The 19,954-nt window shown below is 50.7% G+C and overlaps 1 long non-coding RNA gene across 1 annotated transcript in view; it reads right to left on the bottom strand.

Moving 5' to 3' along the window:
• The window catches only part of LOC120410645, a 10,429-nt gene extending 1,842 nt beyond the window's left edge, over positions 1 to 8,587 (bottom strand). Inside the window, exons 1-2 of the long non-coding RNA XR_005602945.1 lie at positions 8,448 to 8,587; positions 8,259 to 8,360 (exon numbers count right to left, since the gene is read on the bottom strand). This is a non-coding gene — a long non-coding RNA (uncharacterized LOC120410645). The remainder of the gene's footprint in view (positions 1 to 8,258; positions 8,361 to 8,447) is intronic.
• Between the last annotated feature and the right edge of the window lie 11,367 nt (positions 8,588 to 19,954).

Genomic DNA, 19,954 nt, shown 5'->3' with positions numbered 1-19,954 from the left:
CAAACTTGAGTTAATCTGTGATGAAAACAGCCTCAAATGCATATGTTCAATAGGATCTGCATATATTCACAAAAATTAGAAGACAAACAATAAAATCACCCCATGAAAGTAAGTGGGGGAGTTGCCCAGATGGGCTCAGTTCAGTGGCTGAGCTGTGAAGTGCTGATGTGCCACCCGGGAGCAGAGCAGAGGGGACAAGGGACACCCTTGGGGAGCTCCTGGCAGGGCTGGCTGGGGATTCCAGGCTCTTCCCTCTTCTGCTTCCCTGTCAGAGCAGTTTCAGTTCTTTATGGTGAGCTCTGTCCTGTGTAACCCAACGTGTTCTTGGTTCCTCTGAGTCAAGGAATTGTGTGATTCTCTCTCTTTCTTCGTGGTCCTGGCTTAATCTCCTGTGTGTTACCAAGGGCTGCCCCTCCAGAAACCAATGGGCACAGCCTGGGAGTGAAAGCCACCAGTGCCACGTGTGCCAGAAACTTAGAAAGCAAATTTAACAACCTTGTTGGTTACAAGCAACGTTTATCATAAATGTATTCTCTACAGTTAAAAAGGTGACAGTTTGGTTGTGTGAGCATTGTCGCTCACGAAAGTCTCACCACACATCCTTGTTCTTTAAACAGACACTGTCACTGAGCCACTGGCTCAGCTCTGTAATGTTCCACAGAATCCCAGAATGGTTTGAGTTGGGAAGGACCTTAGAGCTCATCCTGTTCCCACCCCCTTCCACCAGACCAGGTTGCTCCAAGCCCTGTCCAACCTTGCCTTGAGCACCTTCAGGGATGGGGAGTGCACAACCCTCTGGGCAACCTGCTCCAGTTTGCTGTGTTTTCATCAAGATCTCTGCTCCTCAGTTTAACAAAGATGGTTACAGGTACATCAAAGTTCAATTGTGGATTTTTTTTTTAGCACAGAAATACGAGTTGGGCTGCTCTGCTTGGGATGCCACTGAGAGTTGTCTCAGCCACACCTCAGTACGTGGTGATCCCTGTGTTCAGGAGCCCACTCAAGGGGGGGTCTTCAGGGACTTGTGAGCTGGGTCTCTTGGCAGGAGCTGTCAGAGATTTGTTCTGGACAACTTCCTACCTGCAGCCAAATTTTAACAGTGGCGTAATCTTTCATGCCAAGAATTTTTGTTCTGTCTGGTTGGGAGTGTGGGAGAAGTACAAAGAAGGTGGGGATAGAGAGAAAAAGAGCCCAGATAAGTTTTAAGATGTTTTTCAGTGCAATTCTGCAGTGTTTGATGTTGTTTGCATTCTCCTTTGAATTCCACCCTGTTGCAGAGTCAGATTATCTAGAGGATTTAAATTCCATGTTAAAATGAGTAAATGAATTGGGATCCTTTAGCCCTAAATCGCAGTGATATTAGACACTGAGAAGATAATCCAAAAATCACTCATTTAGTAATATTTTAGAAATTATTTTAAGTGCCTGCCTTCTAATATCTTTTGACACACACTTTTTAAGTGACTTATCCATGCATTTATACATTTCTCTTTTGCTTTAAATAAAGCAGAACCAGGTCTTTGATATTTAGAATCCTTGTAATTGTTCTTGGAATTTGTCTTTGGATGAGGGTTTTGGCATGGATGATACTTTATGAAACAGTCCCAGGTCTGGATCTCATTCATCACAGATCTTGGAAAGAAATGTCCCTTGGCTTTCAGATGGGGCCATGGAATTTTTCAAAGGATGAATTGGAACTATAAAGAGTATGTACATTGAAATAGAGGTTCCTTTAAATATGCAGAGCTTCCATAAGGATCAGGTTTGTATACATTCCATTAATTTTAAGTGTAAATTTAAAATCTGTTATAGGCAATGCATTATAGAATTACAGAATCCCAGAATGGGTTGGGTTGGAAGGGTCCTTACAGCCCATCCAGTGCCACCCCTGCCATGGGCAGGGACACCTCCCACTGTCCCAGGCTGCTCCAAGCCCCGTCCTGCTGGCCTTGGGCACTGCCAGGGATCCAGGGGCAGCCCCAGCTGCTCTGGGCACCCTGTGCCAGGGCCTCACCTTTACATTATGCTGGGTTTAAATATGCCAGAATTTGCCAAATAAACTGATTTCATTGAATTAATTCTGCTCAGACCAGACATCATGAATGGAAACCAAAGTTATTCCTGTATATTTATTTCCTGTAGCTGGCAGATGTTGTTTGTCTGTCCAGAGTTTGCAGTGGGGTGCTCACCACTGACCCCTCCATCTAGAGCTGGGGCTTTGGGAACAAGGACAAGGATGAGGGGGGAGCAGAGCGGGGTCCTGGACTAGCTCGTGTGAGAGGTTTTGTCTGTGTCTGATCTTCTGAGCTGTGCTCTGTCCTGCTGCACCTCAGAGCTCCTTCTGGTGAGTGGAGTGAAGCTCTTACATACATCTTGTCACATTCAGGGCCTATCACTTGGGCTGGAGCGTGGCTACTGCAGCCAGAGTTTGCCTTGGGCACGGCGCTGGGATTACTGTCATACATGAAATCCCTAATTAGCTTGGTCTTTGCATGTTAAGTGCTTTAATTAGTTAATTTTGAGTTAAGTATGTTTTAATTGAATGTTAAAATTAACCCATCAGCCCAGGTACAGAAATCAAGTTCTGTTATTTGTGTTTTCAATGGTTCAAAGTAGTTTATTTGCACCATTCCCAGTTAAAAATCCCCCAGTTAAAAATTCCCCAGTTAAAAAATCCCTTTTCAAACTTTAAACCACTTGTACACTATAAGAGTTGTTTCTCCCATGTTCATTGTCTACTTTTACAAATGTTTTAAGGTGTATTAGATGTATTTTAATATTTTTTTAAGGGTTTTACTTTGCACTTTAGTCCAAGGATCAACTCCAAAACCCCAGTTTCTACCAGCCAACAGCTATTTTTAGCCCCATAGCCGTTATTCTGCAGGCAAGCCCCATGGCAACCTGAATCTTAATGAGGGCATGTTAGCACCCTTGTTTCAGCTGCTACTACCTCCTGACAACGACGAGCTATTGGTAGACAGAGATGATCTGTCAAAGGAAAGCAGCAATCACTTGGGACCAAAGGGGTGTGCTATGGGCGGGCTGTGGGCGGGCTGTGGGCGGGCTGTGGGCGGGCTGTGGGCGGGCTGGGGCGGAGCAAAGGCACTATAAAACAACCATGCAAGCCTCAGAGCAGTGCAGATCACTGCAGGTTGGTTGTGGTGGGTGGTAGTGCTGGGTAGTTAAGCCTTACTCGTATTAAGGAGCCTTTAATAATTTTTCCTTGGCTTTTGGATTAGCTAAAAGTCAGCCCAGCACTGCAAGTTCTTCCACCAGAGGTCCAGTGCTGTCTAAGCCTGAAGATCTCTAATCCCTGCACTCCTGGGGCATACCTCCTGAGCCACTAGGATCCCAAATTTTTACTTTTTGCTAATTTTGTAATTTTTCAATTTTTCCATTTTTAACAAATTATTTTAATTTTTACTAAGAGTTGTCTCTTTCCTCACAATTACAAAGTGCTGTATTGGGTTGTATTCAAGCGACCAAGCTCATACTAGCAAAGCCTGGCAGTTCTGACATGGAGCCTTTAGATTTACACCATCCTTTGTCTTGGACCTAAACCTAAATCCCAGGCATTTAGGGACAAGAAATGAATTAAGTCTTGTCTCTGTTCAGACCAAATTCCTGGCCTGTGCTGAGAGCACCATTAATGGAGCCAGCAGCGGTCATGTCTTTGCTTGAGACTGTCATAAATTGCATTTATTAATGGCAGATTATATAAACTTCAGCCAAGTCTTTATCAACACTTAGGCCAGACACCAGATAAACAGTTGGCCGCAATTCTGTACTCTTAATAAAATTGCACATGAACCTTGAACTCAGTGCTGTGGTTTAAACACTTCAAGAAATAAGCTGGTTGCTCAGCAGTGTAAACTGGCCACTCCTTGAAACGCAGGCAAGGCTGCTGTGCCATATCTGCTGAGGATCCTGCACCTGGAGCTCTGTGGGAGTGTCCTGGCTGCTGCCCTGGCCCCCAGTGTCCCTGCAGGATGAGGATGAGCAGAGCTGGGGCTGCCCAGAGCCCATGTGTCCGGCGCTGTCTCCCGGTCTTGGCTGTGCCTCACACTTCATTTGGGATGGGTTTCCCTTCACATCTGGCCTGCCATTCCCCCTCAGCAGAGCTGGCTCTTTGCTGCCAGTCGCACTCCAGGAAATTCCCTGCTGCTGGGAAGAGGTTCCCTGCTCAGGACATGCAGGAGCTCCCAGGGACTGTGCTCCCAAAATAAAGCAAAGTGACAACACCTATATGTCATGTTTGCTAGGGGGCTGGAGCAGCTCTGGCTAAGTTAAGGAGAGCAGTGCAGTATTCGTAAGGTGTTTTTTTTTTACCAAGTCTTTGCAATCCTTTTTGATATCTGCTCTTTATTACACAACGCTGTGACGATCCTTTTAGGAAAAGAGACATTTTTCATTATCCATTTCAAAGTTAACAGACACATTTCCAAGTGCCTACTGAGGGCTTTGCTTTCAGGTGCTTTGGCCATGATTTGGGCCAACTCCAGCACTGTTTTCTGTTCCATGTCTGCATTTACCTTGGTCACAACTGAAACCATGTTTTTATCAGAGGGCTGGGGTTTTCATTAAAGAAATAGTTTGACTCCATCCGAATGAGTGACATGAAACTCTGGGAGGAAATCTGAACCTTGCAACCCTTCACATCCCAAGTTCCTCACCAAAAGCATTTTGTGTGTTCTTTTTAGACACAACAACATTGCTTTTCCCTTTCCCATCCCAGGTATCACACCAAGTTTTCTTCTTTTACGTTCAAGTTGAAAAATACGCAAACTTTGTGGGGTTTTAAATCAAAAATAATATATAAGGCTTTTAAAGCTGAGGGATGGAGCACAGAAAAGCTGACCTCTGGTTGCCTTTTCATGCCAGACTGCATTCCCTGTGTTGGTGTTTCTGGAACAGCAGGGCTGAGCACAGGGCTCTCTGGGAGCAGGATGCTGTGAAGGGGTAGCAGGCACCTATCCTGCCTTGAGTCTCCAGTAATTACTGCAGCACCGTCACTGTTTGCACACCAGGAATAATGCACCGGGCACCTATTTTTAGTTTTTGCTGTGCTTGACTCCAAAGTAACATCTGCATCGAACTGATTTTAAAGTTTGTAGCACTTGTGCAGTTTCAAGGGATGATAAAGCCAGTGTTGCACTCTGAGAAATAACTGCACAGTCTGAGTTGCTGATGTAATTTAACTAATTTGCAGCTCATTGTGATGATGATGATGATGATGAGAACATAGAACATTTACTTCTTTTTTTTCCCCAAATAAAATGGGGCCATTCAGCTTCTGGAGAAAAGAACTGTCAAACCGTGCTGTTTGGCAGTCATGGAGGGAGAGGTGGGGGGGGAGAAAGATATGCCCTGGAGGGATGTTCTGGTGGGCTCCAGCATTTAAACAAGCTTCTTTTCCTGCATAGATTGGGCCATTTTCAGTACTAAATGGCTGCATTAAATGGTTTTCCAGGCCTTCTGCTGGCCCGAAAAAAAAAGCCAATGGGAGTTTAGCCTCCATAAGAAACGGAGCATCAGTTCTTGTGCCAGGTGAAACACATCATTCAAAACCTAAACTTGTGTTTAGAGAAGCCAACAGCCTTATGTAAACAGGGACATAAAGCTGCTCCAATCCAGCTGAGCGGGTGTTGCAGAGCTGTTGCATTTTACAGCAGCTCCATGGGGCCGCACCAGCTGGAGGAGAGGGCTCAGGACAGGCTTGGGGCGGAGCAGGGCGGCAGGAAGCTGAGAGAACCCCTGCTCTAGAACAGAGCAGGCTCTTCCAGAAGCAAACAAAATCGTGACTTCAGGAGCTTCCTGCTGTGCTCAAAGTTTTCCTCTGAAGACTAAGAGGTGAGCTTGTCAGAAGTCCTGGAAAATGTCTGGGAAAAGGTTTTAGGTTATTGGGTTGTGACTAGGTATAAATCTCCAGTGGGAAAAGAGCCTCTCCAGAAGTCTGCCTGTCTTAGCGTGTCTTAGTTCTTCCCAGAGTAAAGCTCACCAATTAAATGCAATCTTATTTTTTATTCCAGAAGTATAAAAATGTTCTAAGTTTTCCAGAATTGTAAAACTACTTGAAAAATACTGAACTATTGTGGGAAAACGGAACAAATATTTGGGGATTTTTCCTATGAAAAATACTTCTAAATCTTGCAGAATGAAAAATAAAGACAGTAGCTGCTGGTCTCAGCAGCCCTGTGCCCGGCTGCTGCCTGCCCAGCCCTGGCTGTGCCCAGACAAGGAGCTCCACCATTGCTGGTGGTACCACCCAGACACCAGAGCTGGAGCCCAGAGGCATTGCTGAACTCAAACCCTGCTCTGGCAGGAGGGGTCCCCCTTCAACTCTGGCCCGAGAGCAGGGCCAGTGCCTTTGGGGACAGAGGGTCCTCTTCTGGGTGATGGCAGTACAGCAATAAGCTGGTAATGCAGCCGTGGCAGGGACATTGGGCATGGAGATGTCAGATGACAGGTCCGGTTCTCCCACACGGAGGTGTTTTGCTGGTCTTCTGAAGGTGCAGAGCGGCACCTGTGGAGAGAGGAGGTGTCTGAGGCCCCCAGCTGCACCTGGCACACAGGGACCCTCCTCCCCAGCAGGGCCCAGAGCTGGCAAGGCTCCCCGGCACGGCTGCAGCTGCTGGCACACCTTGGCCCAGGTGGACAGCTGCCCCTCAAGGCCCCAGCCAGCAGGGGACGGCTCTGGGCAGGGTCCCTGGCCAGGAGCGGGCCCCAGAGCGCGTCTGCCTTTCAAGGGCAATCTCGGCCCCGCTCCTTCTCCTCCCCACCTTGCTTTGCCCCTGCCCGGTGCTCCTGGGGCTGCCCTTGGCCAGGCAGCCTCCGTGGGAGCAGCACTGGCTGCAGCCCGAGCGGGCTCCCCAGGACAAGGCCCAGCAACTAAGAGGCCAATTAAAGCACTGCACAGCAGCAGAACCCTCAGCAGAGTTGTTTGGACAACCACGGACTCGCCACAACTCCACAGCAGCCTCACGGGGAATGTTTCCTGTCTACAAGCAGCCTTTAAAGGAAGCTGTTTGAGGGAGGGATCAGCAAGACACTCACCGTTTTCTCTTCCAGCAATACCAGATTCCAGCACAGCACATCACCAAGAAAAGTGCCCCACCAGCCACGATGGCCATGAGCTCCAGCAAGCAGCGTGTTTCCCAATAGCAACCTCCTCCTGTCCCCTTCTGGTCACTGGGAATATGGCCAGCACGTGTTGTGGTGCCGGCTGCATCTGCGGGAGCAATGGGGAGCGTGAGCCCGTGCTGTGCACCACTGCTGAGCTGGCAGCACGTTGCATACGGCCAGGACCTTCTCTGCTTCCCCGGAGCTGGGGCCTACAGGCACCTTGCCGCCCCTGGGCACAGGCTGTGCCACCAACAAAGCCCAGAGGGCCGGGAGGAGAGCCCGGGGGCAGCGCAGCTGCTGGGGCAGGGGCTCCTTCGAGGGACACGGGCCAAAGCCATCCCTGCAGCAGCAGCTGCCACCGCGACCCTCCCTGCCCCGCGACAGCTCCCGCAGCGCAGGCGGACAGAGCCAGGCCCTGTCAGGACACACAGCAGCCCTGCCCCTCTGCCCTTTCCCCACCATGGGCACCCCTTGCAGCCGCTCCCAGGTTTCGGGACGTGTCTCCCACGGAGGGAGCCCAGCAGGACTGCTCAGTACCCGCGTGCCCTGAGGCTGCTCGGGAGAATTCCTCTGTGCTGTGCCAGTCTACTCCTGGCTGTGCCCGCACTGCCCAGCAGCAGAGATGGCAGCTCAAGCCTCAGCAGGGCTCAGGCCCAGAGGCTCAGCAATTACCTCCTGTGCCTGTGCCTGGCATGGCCTCCCTTCCTGCAGCAGAGGCTGCCAATGAGCCACTGCTTCCTCCGGGAAACGCCGCCTTCAGCACAGCCTCTGCTTCCATCTCTGGAGAAAGGAAGAGGGACAGCTGGGTCAGGTGGAACTGTTCCCTCCCTCCTCCCAAGAGCCTCCACTCCTGATCTACCCGGAGACCAGGAAATTGCAGGGGATCTCAGGGGGTGCATGGCCCGTGGTGCAGTTTGGGCACCCTGTCAGCTGATGCCAAATGCCTTCCTGCAGAGGCCGGGGAGGAGCTGCAGCCAGGCCAGGCTGGGAAACAGCCCTGCAGGGCGTGAAAGCAGCAGCGGGGCCGCGAGGCTGCGATGGATGCCTTCCCCTGTGCCGGGCACGGCGTGTGCAGATGTGCAGCGACAGCCCCCGGCTGCTGAGGCTCAGGAGAAGGCTGAGGGAAATGCACCCACCTTGTCCTCCCTGCAGCATCTCCTTCAGCATTTGCCTCATGATTCTCAATGGCTCATGAGGTTTCTTGAGTTCTGTAGCTTGGGTCTTTCCTTTTGGAGGACCTTAACAGAAAGTAGTTCCATTTCAGATGAATGAATCCCACAAAACCAGTGCTCAGCCTGTGGGGTCAGCAGGGACTCACTGCTCACCCCTGCGATGGGAGCCGGGCTTGCGAGCAGGAACCAGCAAAGGAGCTGGAAAAGCCCTCCCTGCAGACACACCTGTAACTCAACAGCCAGAGAAGCTTCTGTCATCTCTGCTGCTCTGCATGGGCAGCACCGAGCTGCAGGAGCAGGGAGGGGATGCCGCAGGGCGAGGGCACACACGGGCACAGCTGTGTCCTGGCACCTGCAGCGATGGCCCGCTGGCCACCTTTGGGCTCTGAGCTGGCAGCTCTCCCAGGGGAAAGGCCTTGACCTACCCTCCTCATCCTCATCTTCTTCCGGAGGCTCAGTCGTGGACATGGGCTGGGAAGTCGCTTGACCATCACCAACAGCTTCAGCTGCAAAGAAAGGCAGGACCGAACAGCTCCCCTGGCACTGTTGGACATCCCCAGGCTCCCTGGGGCCGGCAGAGGAGCTGCGCCGGGCACAGCGCCCCGGGCCACAGCCCTGGGCCCGGCCCCTTCCCTCTCTGCTCTTCTCCGGGGCTGCACAGAGCACACGCAAGGAGCAACTGGCATTGCACACGGCAAGAAGGCTGACAGCTAAATGCTCCTTCCTGCCCCGACAGCGACCCTGGGGGATCACTCAGGGCTCGAGAAAGGAGCAGGGCAAGGTTTCCAGAATCCTTCGGCCTTGAGGTGACGTTAACGAGAGTGGCACCTGAGTGAGCTCTTGCCACAGTGACACTGATCATTGTGTCACTAAAAAGGGACATTGAGAACTTGCCTCCAGCATTCTCCAAGATCTTCACACCATCATTCACCAGCACTTCCAGATAATCCAAGTCGTGTTGCCAATCTAGAAGGGAGCAGAGATCAGAACCATTCCATGGTGTGCTGGGATCCCCTTCTGCCTTAGGGAACCGGGCACTGCAAGGGGGTTGGGCAAGGCCCTGGGAGCCAGATGCCAATGGACATGGCCAAAGCTGCAGAGGGGCCTGGGGAGCTCTGGGCTGGCTCCTGGTCCCTCTCGTCCCTCTTTGCAGGCCCTGGGCAACATCCCAGGAGGGGCGGCTGGAGCAGCCCAGGGCCCCTCAGGGCTCTCCCACTCCCACCACAGAAGCCCTCCCTACAGGCCTGGGGAAAACCCTCCCCCACGCTTCCCGGGGAGAAGGGAGCGCTGTCCCGGGAAAGGGGAGCCCGGCCGCCGGCTCACCTGCTCCCCGCGCTCCCATCGGAGCAGCCTGGGCAGCCCTGGCAGGCAGGGCCACTGCCAGCAGGAGCGGGAGCAAGAGGCGCAGAGCAAGGGCCATGGTGCCTTGCCCTGAGCCAGTCCCGCAGCTCTCGCTGCCACCACAGTCCTGGCACTGCTGTGCCAAGGTCAGCACCGCTGCTGCCGCCGCCGCTGCTGCCGCAACAGTTGTGGTCACCGACGGACTGCTCGGTCGCTGTGCTGCTGTGCAAGCGCAGGGCTCTGGGACCTCTGTGACCTCAGAGCCTGCTGTGACCTCAGAGCCTGCTGTGACCTCAGAGCCTGCTGTGACTTCATGGCCTTTGTTGCACCCCCAGATTGTACCCCCATCTGTACTAATGAACTGCCTTGATTGTAAATGCTTTGCTTCATCAAAGGGCCGATACTTTGCAAAACCTTTGTTTTGCTTGCTGACATTGCTTGTCAAGCTGTGTCCCTGGAGATGCTCCTGATGGCTCCCCTCTTTTCTTGGGCATGCCACTGGAGGAGGTCCATGTCCAGATATTCCACTGTAATAAACAGAATCACAGAATCACAAAATACGCTGAGTTGGAAGGGACCCACAAGGATCAAGAAGTCCAACTCCTGGCCCTGCACAGGAGCATCCATCCTCAAGAGTCATGCCGTTTTCTTGAGTGTATTGTCTAAATGTATCTTGAGCTCTCTCAGCCTTGATGCTGCCCTGAGATGCCTCTTTCAGTGCCCAACCACCCTCTGGATAAAGGACCTTTTTCTAATATCCAACCTAAACTTCCCCAACTGACACAACTTCAGGCCATCTCCTATCACTGGTGACCACAGAAAGAGATAATTTCCTGCCTCTCTTCTTCCCGTCACAAGGAAGTTTTAGACTCCGATGAAGTCTCCTTTCACTCTCCTCCAGGCAGAAGAGACAAAGAGCCCTCTGCTGCTCTTCATACAGATTTCCCCTAGGCCCTTTGCCATCTTCATTGCCCTCCTTTAGACACTCTTTCTTACATTGCGCTGACCAAAACTTGAGACAATATTCAAGGTGAGGCGGCCCCAGTGCAGAGCAGAGTGGGACAATCCCCTCCCTGGCCCGACCGGCCATGCTGGGCCTGGTACCCCCCAGGACAGGGATGTCCCCCCTGGCTGCCAGGGCACTGCTGGCTCATATCCAACTTTCCATCCACCAAGATTCCCAGGTCCCTTTGCACTGTGCTGCTCTCCAGCAACTCATTCCCCAGCCTGTCTGTATATCCAGCATTGCCCCATCCCAGGTGCAGAATCTGGCACTTTCTCATGTTAAACTTCATAGGGTTGGTGATTGTCCAGTCCTCCAATATGTTGAGGTCTCAGCCCAGGGACCCTCAGCATTGGCTCCCCCAGCCCCTCGAGGCCCCACTGCTGGTCACAGCAGCGCTGTGCCTGGCTCCTGCCTGCCCACACGGTGCTGGCCCTGCACACAGCTTGCCCTGCAATGGGCTCCCTGAGCACCTGTGACCATTGGGCTACTCCTGTCTTCATACTGACCGTTTTATACACAAGAGCTTGCTGTCCTGCAGGCCTGGTCATGGAAAGAAAACACTCTGCTCCAGTGCTGCTTGCTTTCTTTTCCTGGTGCTTGGCTGCAGGGGCACAGGAGGGAGGGTCTGCAGCCCCTCGGGCAGCTGCTGCCTGGCCATTGCATGAGGCGATTCCTCTCTGCTGGGGAGGGAGAGCCCTCCAGGGCAGGTGCCCAGCTGGCAGCAAGCAGCACTGCTACGGCTGCTGAAACACCCGCTTTGGGCCTCTCTTCCTGGCATTCTGTGCTCTCCTGCTCCTCCTGGCCCAGCCTGAGGCTGGGCTGGTTCAGTGTATGTGGCTGCTGAGGCCAAACTCCTCCTGCTCACCTTGCGGAGCTGAGGGAATTGAGAATCGCTGCACGTGGCTGCTGCCTCCCAAGGAGGCTCCTGGTGCAGGCACTGCTGCAGCATCCCTCCTGAACAGCCTTCAGGTCTTGTGCTTGGGGGCTGGGGTCCCACAGCAGGGCTCTGCTCTGACATGGGGGACCCTGGCTAACTCCAGGATCTCTCCCAGGTCTCCTCCCTGAGCTTCATCCCACGGCTCAGCCCCAAGGGCCAGATGGGTATCAGGAATTTCACAGCCTACCATTGGTGACTCATAGTCAGAATGCACAGGAAAACTCTAGCTGCATTTCAAAATACCACATGCTGTGTTGTTTCCTTCCCGCTGCGGATTTTCCGTCGCCCCAGCCTCAGCCCCCGGCAGCCTGCCTGGATGTTCTCCCCATGCTGCTTCTGCAATCCCACGAATCCAGGTCCTCCTGGTTCTGTGGCAGCTCTTTAAGCCACCAAGGTCCTGTTCCTCCTTTTTTGGGAGCAAGTCTGAGTGAGAGATGATTCACAGACTCGGCGCCAAGACTCCAGCAGCAGCGGTCAGTTCCTGAGCGCACTTGGTGTCCGCAGGCAGTTGCCCGTGGCTCCGGCAGGGAGGTGAAGGGGAGGCTGTGCAGGGGAGCAGCCCCCACGCCCCAGCCCCCGGGGACCTGCAGCCTGTGGGTGTGGAGCAGCAGGTCCTGGCATGACAGGGGCAGCAGCTGGGCAGTGCAGCACCTACTGCACACATCTACTGCAGGGATATGTTTGCAATATTGTGTATACATATCCTCCAAATTGAAAAAAATCGGGCAAAGTGTAGCTTAATTTCAAAGGCATTGGGGAAGAATTATTACCACTGCTTTCCTGGCTGATTTCTGAGTCTGGGATTTGCCTTTCCCTGGATGCCCCTGGGGCTCTGGGGACCAGCTGGAGCCCAGGCTAGAGCCCCTTTTCAGGGGAAAATGGCGTGGCCTGAACAATGTTGTATTTCTCTGCAATTTGCTTTCTCCATGGGGTTTCTCCCCCTCTGCATCTCCCTTTGCACTGCTTTCCAAACCCCCTCAACAGAGATGCCACTGGTGCCACTGAAACCACTGTACACTGATCCTAGGGAAAGAGCAGGTGTGCTGAAGGATGCTGGTGCCAGGTGTGGGAGAGGGCAGGGTGGGAAGAGGGAAGGCAGATGAGGGCAGTGAGCTCCTCCAGAGAGGAGCTGACTGTGGTCAGTAAGAGAATGAGACCTACAATAAACTGACACTTCAGTCTTCTGTCTTGTTGCTGACTGAATGACTCAAGTGCTTCAAACCACGTTCTTACTTAACAGTATATTGGGTAATTATGGCTAAATAGGTATGGGAGGCTAAACAGACAACTAAGAAAGGCTTAAAAAAGGAAAAAAGGCTGCTTCTCCACATAGACCAAGAATTTACTGGAAAGGGAGTTTTTCAATCACAAGGATTCCTGCTCCACTCCAGGAAAAGCATAATTCAGTGTACCAGGGAGCTTTTCTCTTAACACATTGCTGATGTTCCCATGCTACCACTCATTAGTAGAGATGGATTAATTTCTTCTCACTGTTTATGTTTGATTTTTGTTTGGAAACAGTAGGAGAAAATATGTGCCCACTGTGAAGATTTGGTTCATGTGGGTCAGTTATTATTTCAGCTGTAGAAGTTGAGGGAGGAATTCACAGAGGTTTTCCCAGCCAGAATCTGGTGCTGGTGCTTGTGCCATTGGGGTCTGGAGTGGGCTCTCTCCTAGCACAACTACATAGTACCATAAATTTCTCCACATACATCTTCCAATGCATCCCCCAGCACATGGAAGGAATAAACCACGTGTGAACACTGGAGAAGGAAAATGGCCCACAGCACTTTCCTTGGGAAGGGAACAGAAGATTCTGCAACTTCCAGAGGGGAAGAGAGAGAAAACAGGTTTGAGGAGATGAAGTAGTGGCAGGGGTAGCAGGGAGAAGAAATAAGAGGTGAGAGAAATGGTTTGTGGCTATGAATTGCAGGGCAGGCAGAGGTCACCAGTGACTCAAACAGTTTGGCACCTCCTGGCCATTAAGCAGCTGATCCCAAAAGTTCATCTCTGCTCAAAGGGCATGCACAGCCTGGCTTACCCAGCACAGGTGCAGGAACAGCACAAGGAAAAAGGGAGATGACTGTAAAAAAATACCTAAATACTGGTGTGTTGTTTCCAGCAGGTTTTGCAGCCTGTACTGAGCACCTTGGTCCTGGTTACACTGTTCCCAGACACCATTACATCAGAGGGAGCTGATTTAACAAGTTGTTGAAATAGTCAAATCAGCTGATTTAAATGGTAAGGCCCATTTTAATCTTGCTGCTGCTGCTGCTGCTCAGAAGGCAGAGGAGTGGGCTGAAGCTGCAGCTTTTGAGGAACAGCCCAATAGTGACAGGCAGACACAGGGAATGATTACGTGGCACCACCTCCGTTTGGGAAGAATTATTTGCCCAGCAGGAGCCCAGCTCCAGAGCAACATCCCTGGAACCTCTGCAACACAAATAGCAGGGAGATCATTCATACAGCAAAAGATTTCCTGCCCTTATTTACCCTTGCACATTCACTACACCTCTTCATTTCAAGCCACCATGGGAGCACTCTGTCCGTGCCGGAAGGCCCATCCTGCCCCCGCTCCTCTCTCCACGAAGATGTTCTCTGTTCTGCTGCTGCTCAGTGCGTCTCCTGGGTCCCTCTCACTGAAGGAAAATCAATCTGTTTACAAGGAACAAACAGCTTTGTGCAAACCACAGCCACGAGCTGCCAACTGCGTGTTCTCCCAGCCCAGCAATGCCTCCGTCCCCAGCACAGAGTGCTCCGCTGGTGCAGCTCCAGGGGTGTGCTGCTATGAGGTCATGTCACTGGGGACTGCAAAGCACCAGACTATGCCCCGCATCTTAAAAACACAGATGTGTGATGATTATCTCATGATAGCCATCAGAGGTCCTGTTGTAATGATATTTCCAATAATTTAGAGCCTTCAGGAGTTCTTAGGTTGGGATCAGCCTGTGCTCAGAGCTGGAGCAAACTGCGTGCTCAGGGTCTGCTGTGTCAAACAGCCACTGAGGTCCTGGTGCTGCCTGCTCCCTGAAAAGATGGAACTTTACATTTTCCTGAGTCCATGTGGTGTAACCAGATAATTTCTAGTTGGGATCATGGATAGCAATGCTCAAACCACTAATACTAGTAAATAGAGTTGCATGAGATTAAATAAGAATAGCCTTACTGTCAGCCACACTCCCTTTTTCTATTACTAGATTATATGGTAATATGTTATTATAGTTCTTTCCTGGTATTTCTTCTTTCTGTACGTTGATCATCTTGGGGCTGCAGCTGCAGTAGGAGTGGAAGCACTAGGGGAAATGACTCACCTCCCTCGGGCCAGATGTGGATTTTGACCCAGCAAACCAGAGGAACACTGACATAAAGGTAGAGTGTTGTGTTATTCAGGGAACAAAACATCACAACAAATGACTGCCTTGAGTTTGGTGTGTTTCTTAATAGAATTGTGAAGTTAAGTATGAAGAAAATGTCCTTACTGTTCACTACAAAAGGTCGAGTGTACAAACACCTGCAGCTGCAGATGCTCTGAAGGATGCTGTGGTTACACCAAGCAGTGCCCCTCTAGCCCCAAACAGAGCTGGTTCAGGCTGGGTGCGTTTTCATGCGACAGCAGGAGGCTCCCTTTTTCTTTATGCTTCTTAAAAGTTCCTCCCCTCTGCCCAGTACATCTCTACAAGCACTGCTGGATGCAGCTTCCAGTGGCACAATTTCTTCTGCCGGTGCTGAGCGCGCAGGGCCCCGCAGGCAGGACCTCTGTGAGCAGCGGGATTTGCACTCTGCACTCGTGTCCCAGGACAGTCCCGGCAATGCAAACACGTTTTCCCTCTGCAGTTTGCAGGAACAGGAGCATCCGAACTCTTCCAAAGCAAAGCTTGTTTAAAGGATGAATTTAGTCCCGGTGAGCTCCCAAGCACTCCTGCTTTGAAGCTGCACTGCAGCGTGCACAGGGGCGTCTGAAGCGTCCCTGTACCCTCGCAGTTTTAGACGGAGCTTGGAAAACATGTATCCGTCCCCTAACCGTCCCTAACAGCACCCAGGACACCCTCCCCCTTTCCCGGAGCCGGGAGGTGGAAAGGGGGAGGCTGCAATGGCAGTAAAGGGCGGATTTGTGGCTGTCCCGCTTCCAGCAGTCTCTGCCTTCCCCCGCTGGCCTTGCAGGAGCTCTGCAGCTTCTCCCCGTGAAAATGCCCCATGGAAAACCCTCTGCCCCTGTGCAGAATCCAGAAGTAATGCAGAACCTGTCCCCCCCTCTCCCCAGAAGTCAGGCTTTGTGTGTGTGTTTGCACGTGTGCACACGCCAAGTTTCAGCCCGAAGAGAGTTTTATACCTGACTTACAACCCGCTGAAATAATTTTATTATGGAAGCAGTGACATAACTTGATAGTAATGCACACACAGCACTCCAGTGCCAGGGGTTTATAAGGCTTTTATGAGGTGTGTGTACAGGAGGTGACATCCCTAGCACAGGCAGAGCTGGCAGTACCTGGCTGGGACCCTTCCAGCGAGGGGCTGGGCGCCCCAGGGTGTCTGGCAGCACTGTGGAGATGGCTCCTCACACTGCAGACCTGGGAAAGGGACAAGGACGTGAGCTGAAACAGCTCATGGCAATGGTTGGCAGGAGCTCCTTCACCTCAGAAATTCTTCTTAGTCCTGATGGGCAACAACAAAACCAATTTTGTGGGTGCAGCTATTGATCAGCTTCAGGTGAGTTCAAAGCAGAACTCCTCCTCCATGCCCTGCCAAGGAGGAGAAGAGATTATCTTCTCTGTAGTGTGGCCCACTGGCATCAGAGCTGTGTAGCAGTGAGTTTCTGCTGCCTGGGCCATGAAATGAGATGCCCTGGCTGGGGCAGTCGTGTTTGAAGGAGCTGGGACACCCCTGAACAGCCAGATAAGTCTGGAGCATCCCCAGGACCAGGTATTAATCAGAATGTAGAACTTTTTCTGCAGTGATCTTGCATTACTGCTGTTAAGAGGATAAAATCTTCCATTACCCAATGATTTCTGAGTGTGCAGAGTCATGGCTAAAGCCGGGCCAGAGACAAGAAAGAGGAGCTTTGGCCAATTGGTCACCAGTTCATGCGTGGGTGGCATTCAGCACCCAATTTGCTTTGCAGAACCAGTAAAGATGAGGGGTTATTGTAAACCTGAAAAACACGTGTTTGTGCTACAGCACTTGATTCCAAAATTGTCCTAGAAAAGAACAAATATGCCTTTATAAAAAAATCATGTGGTTTCTATTGCCCATCCCACTACTGTGTGAGAAGCTGCATGGAAAGCAGTACTTGTTCAGATGATGTTCTGAAGGGATTGATTCAGGAACTATGACACAAATGCAGTATGAGCAATACAGCAGCTTCAGTTTATAGTCACAGCATCACGAAGGCTGGAAAAGATCTCCAAGGTCAGAGAGTCCAGTCTTTGACCTGATCTCTGCACTTACCTGATCTGCAGGGATCTCTGTGCTGCCGTTTTTAGTGAGTTCACCTACGGAGTGTATAGCAAAGAGAGCCCAGATTTGATACATGAACAAAATATGTGGGATTTAAAAGCCTCCACAGACCTCGGGTCATCTCACCTCTTACCTGGGACCAGCTGCTATGAACACCCCAGAGACACAGGGTTTTAGCCTCCAAAGACCTCTGGTGGTTTGACTCCCTCATCTGTGTGTCAGAGGGCCCAGAAGATCAGCTCTTTGCAGCAGGGAGCTGGCAATTCCTCTGTTTAGCAGTTTCCTGGCAGTGCAAGAGGTAAGAATAGGAGAGGTGGATGGCAAAGTCCAGCTTCATTATTTCGAGTAAGATCAGATGAAAATACCAAGGAATTATTTTGTTTAACATGAGAGTAGGGAATATTTTTAATATTCAATATGATTAATTTACAACGAATTCTAAGTAGATTAATTATACATACATCGTGTTTCTTTTCCCAGGTGATCATTTATCCAGATAACTCTGCAAACCAACAATTAGAGCAGCATTCCCAGTGCTCTCATAATATTCTCTGGTGTTCCCAGGCTCAGCGTGCTCAGCTGAGCGATGGATGGGCTGTGCAGCAGCTGAGCATGGTTCAGGTTGTGGAATGATAAAGCATCCTGCAGGAAAGCCAGGGCTCCTGTGCCAAAGGAGTGTCAGAGCAAAACTTCCAGTAAACTGGTGTTTTCTTGCTTCCAGTCTTTTCCACCTCTTAAAGGCCAGAGGATGAGGTTGGTTGTGGCCTGGTTTATCTGCAGTTCCAAAGCAGCACATCACCCCACGATCCTGTGAGGGAAGCCTTTGGGATCTTTCCAGCCTTTAGTTTTTCTCAATTACTAACCTGAGGGTTGCTTAATTACTAAGCCTCCTACTTTCAGATAGTATGGGGAGGTGTGAAGGAAGGGCTGTTCAGACACAAACTGATCCCTTCTCAGCTTCAAAGGGCAAATCAAAATTCTCTCCCTGTTCCTTCTCTTGGGCTGTGGTGACACCAGTGGCTCTTGGTGAGCTCTTGCCAAGCCTGCAACCAGGGCACAGCCCTTTCCCAGCTCCTCCTGGGCAGCAGGAGCAGTGTGGGACTGGTTTTGAGGGCCATCTCCTGAGTGGAGTGCAGGCAATGTGTGCAGGAGGAACCTGTGATAGATTCTGTGGGTCACGTTTCAGCAGACATTTACTGCAGGCTACTGTATGTAGGGTGACAGTTTCTGTGTCTGTGTGACCAGTACTTGATCAGATGTTAAGAAATTCCTCCCTGTGAGGGTGGGCAGGCCCTGGCACGGGGTGCCCAGAGAAGCTGTGGCTGCCCCTGGATCCCTGGAAGTGTCCAAGACCAGGTTGGATGGGGCTTGGAGCAGCCTGGGGCAGTGGGAGGTGCCCCTGCCCATGGCAGGGGGTGGCACTGGATGGGCTTTAAGGTCCTTTCCAACCCAACCCTGTGATTATTCTGTCTTTACTTTCACTTGTGAACAGATTCCAAGTCTACAGTGGTTTCAGTGCCTGCATCCCACCACGGGGCTGCTCCATCCCTTTGTGCACTTGGAGGAAGAGATGGTGAGCACGCAGCTCACAGTCCTGTCCTTTCTCCAGTAACTACAAACACCAGACTTTTCTCAAGTTTTCTATTTCATTCTACATTTTTATAATTAATTCTCTCACCCCTCAAAATCTTGCCTAATTGCCAGTCCTGGAATGAGCCCCGTTCCTCTCTGGCATGGTGGGAATGTGCAGGATTTCTGCTGGGTGCCTTGTTGCCTGTAGGACTTGAGCTCAGTGAGGTTACGCAGAGCTGTGCTCGTGTTGGAAGTTAAACTTAGTCTTTAAAGAGTCTGCAAGATCAGCAAGGAGGATTTTAAGTTCCTCACAGCAGAAGCTGTGTCCATTTGGCACCTACAGCCATTCCAAGGCAGACTGTGAAGTCTCCAGAACAGTTTGATGATGCAGTGTTAAAACAACTTTCTGCCAGTGCTGGTAACCTGCCATGGCTTGGCTGAACTACCTGTAGCTGAAGAACCACATATGAATTTGCATTTTCAGAGGGAATTTCCTGTGAAGTCTGAATGCACTTTTTTAGTGACAGCAGCCTATTCAAAACTGCCTTGGCTCACCTGAAGCACTCTTGGCCTTTCACTGAGTGTCCACGTTCACATTGTAGCTGTTGAAAAGTTATCAGAGAAGCTGTTCCATGTTTTCCAAGAAGCTGTTTTGAATTCTCCACTAAATACTAAGCAGAGCTCTGCTGTGCTGCCATTTTTGGTGAGGTTTCAAATGGTTTATTTCTGTGCTATGATGAATTTTAATAATTGCTATAAGTATGCTATTAGTCAAAATGAAGGAGAAAGAAACCCAATTATTAAACTACACTGCTGTGACTGGAATCTATAGCTGATATATTAAAGCCCAACTGTCATGCTTAATAATTAACTCAACCCGCTGGCAATACTGGAAAAGAAAATGAACATTAATAATGAGTTAACTGATCATTATTTCTTTTCCCTCCTACCATTAGAACAATATCTTGCAGTATATCAATTGAACAATACAATAATTTTACATCATATCCACTGTGTGCTTTCACCAGTGCTTTGCTGCCTCCTGCTTTCCCAACACCACTTTTATGTAATTAATGCTTTTTTCCAAGTCTTCCTTTGCTGCCTTGGGCTGTGCAAGGCCTGAGGGAGCCACTACAGGGTGCAAATGTGACTCAGAATGCCCTGTTTGCACCTGAACCAAAGAGGAATGGTCCACATCCACACTGACAGGTACCTACTTGTGAGGACTTCTGAGCATTCTGAGGCTTCTAATTCAGGTCCTCACTCAGCACAGCTCACCCACCTGCTGCAGCCAAAATCGTGGCTTTGCTGTGGAGTAAATGCCCCCCAGGCTCAGCTGTGCTCCTCTCT

Source organism: Corvus cornix, chromosome 12 (assembly GCF_000738735.6).
Source record: "Corvus cornix cornix isolate S_Up_H32 chromosome 12, ASM73873v5, whole genome shotgun sequence".
NCBI classification, from domain to species: Eukaryota; Metazoa; Chordata; class Aves; order Passeriformes; family Corvidae; genus Corvus; species Corvus cornix.
The sequence above is the reverse complement of the archived record's forward strand: the minus strand, read 5'-3'. Positions and strand labels throughout refer to the sequence as shown.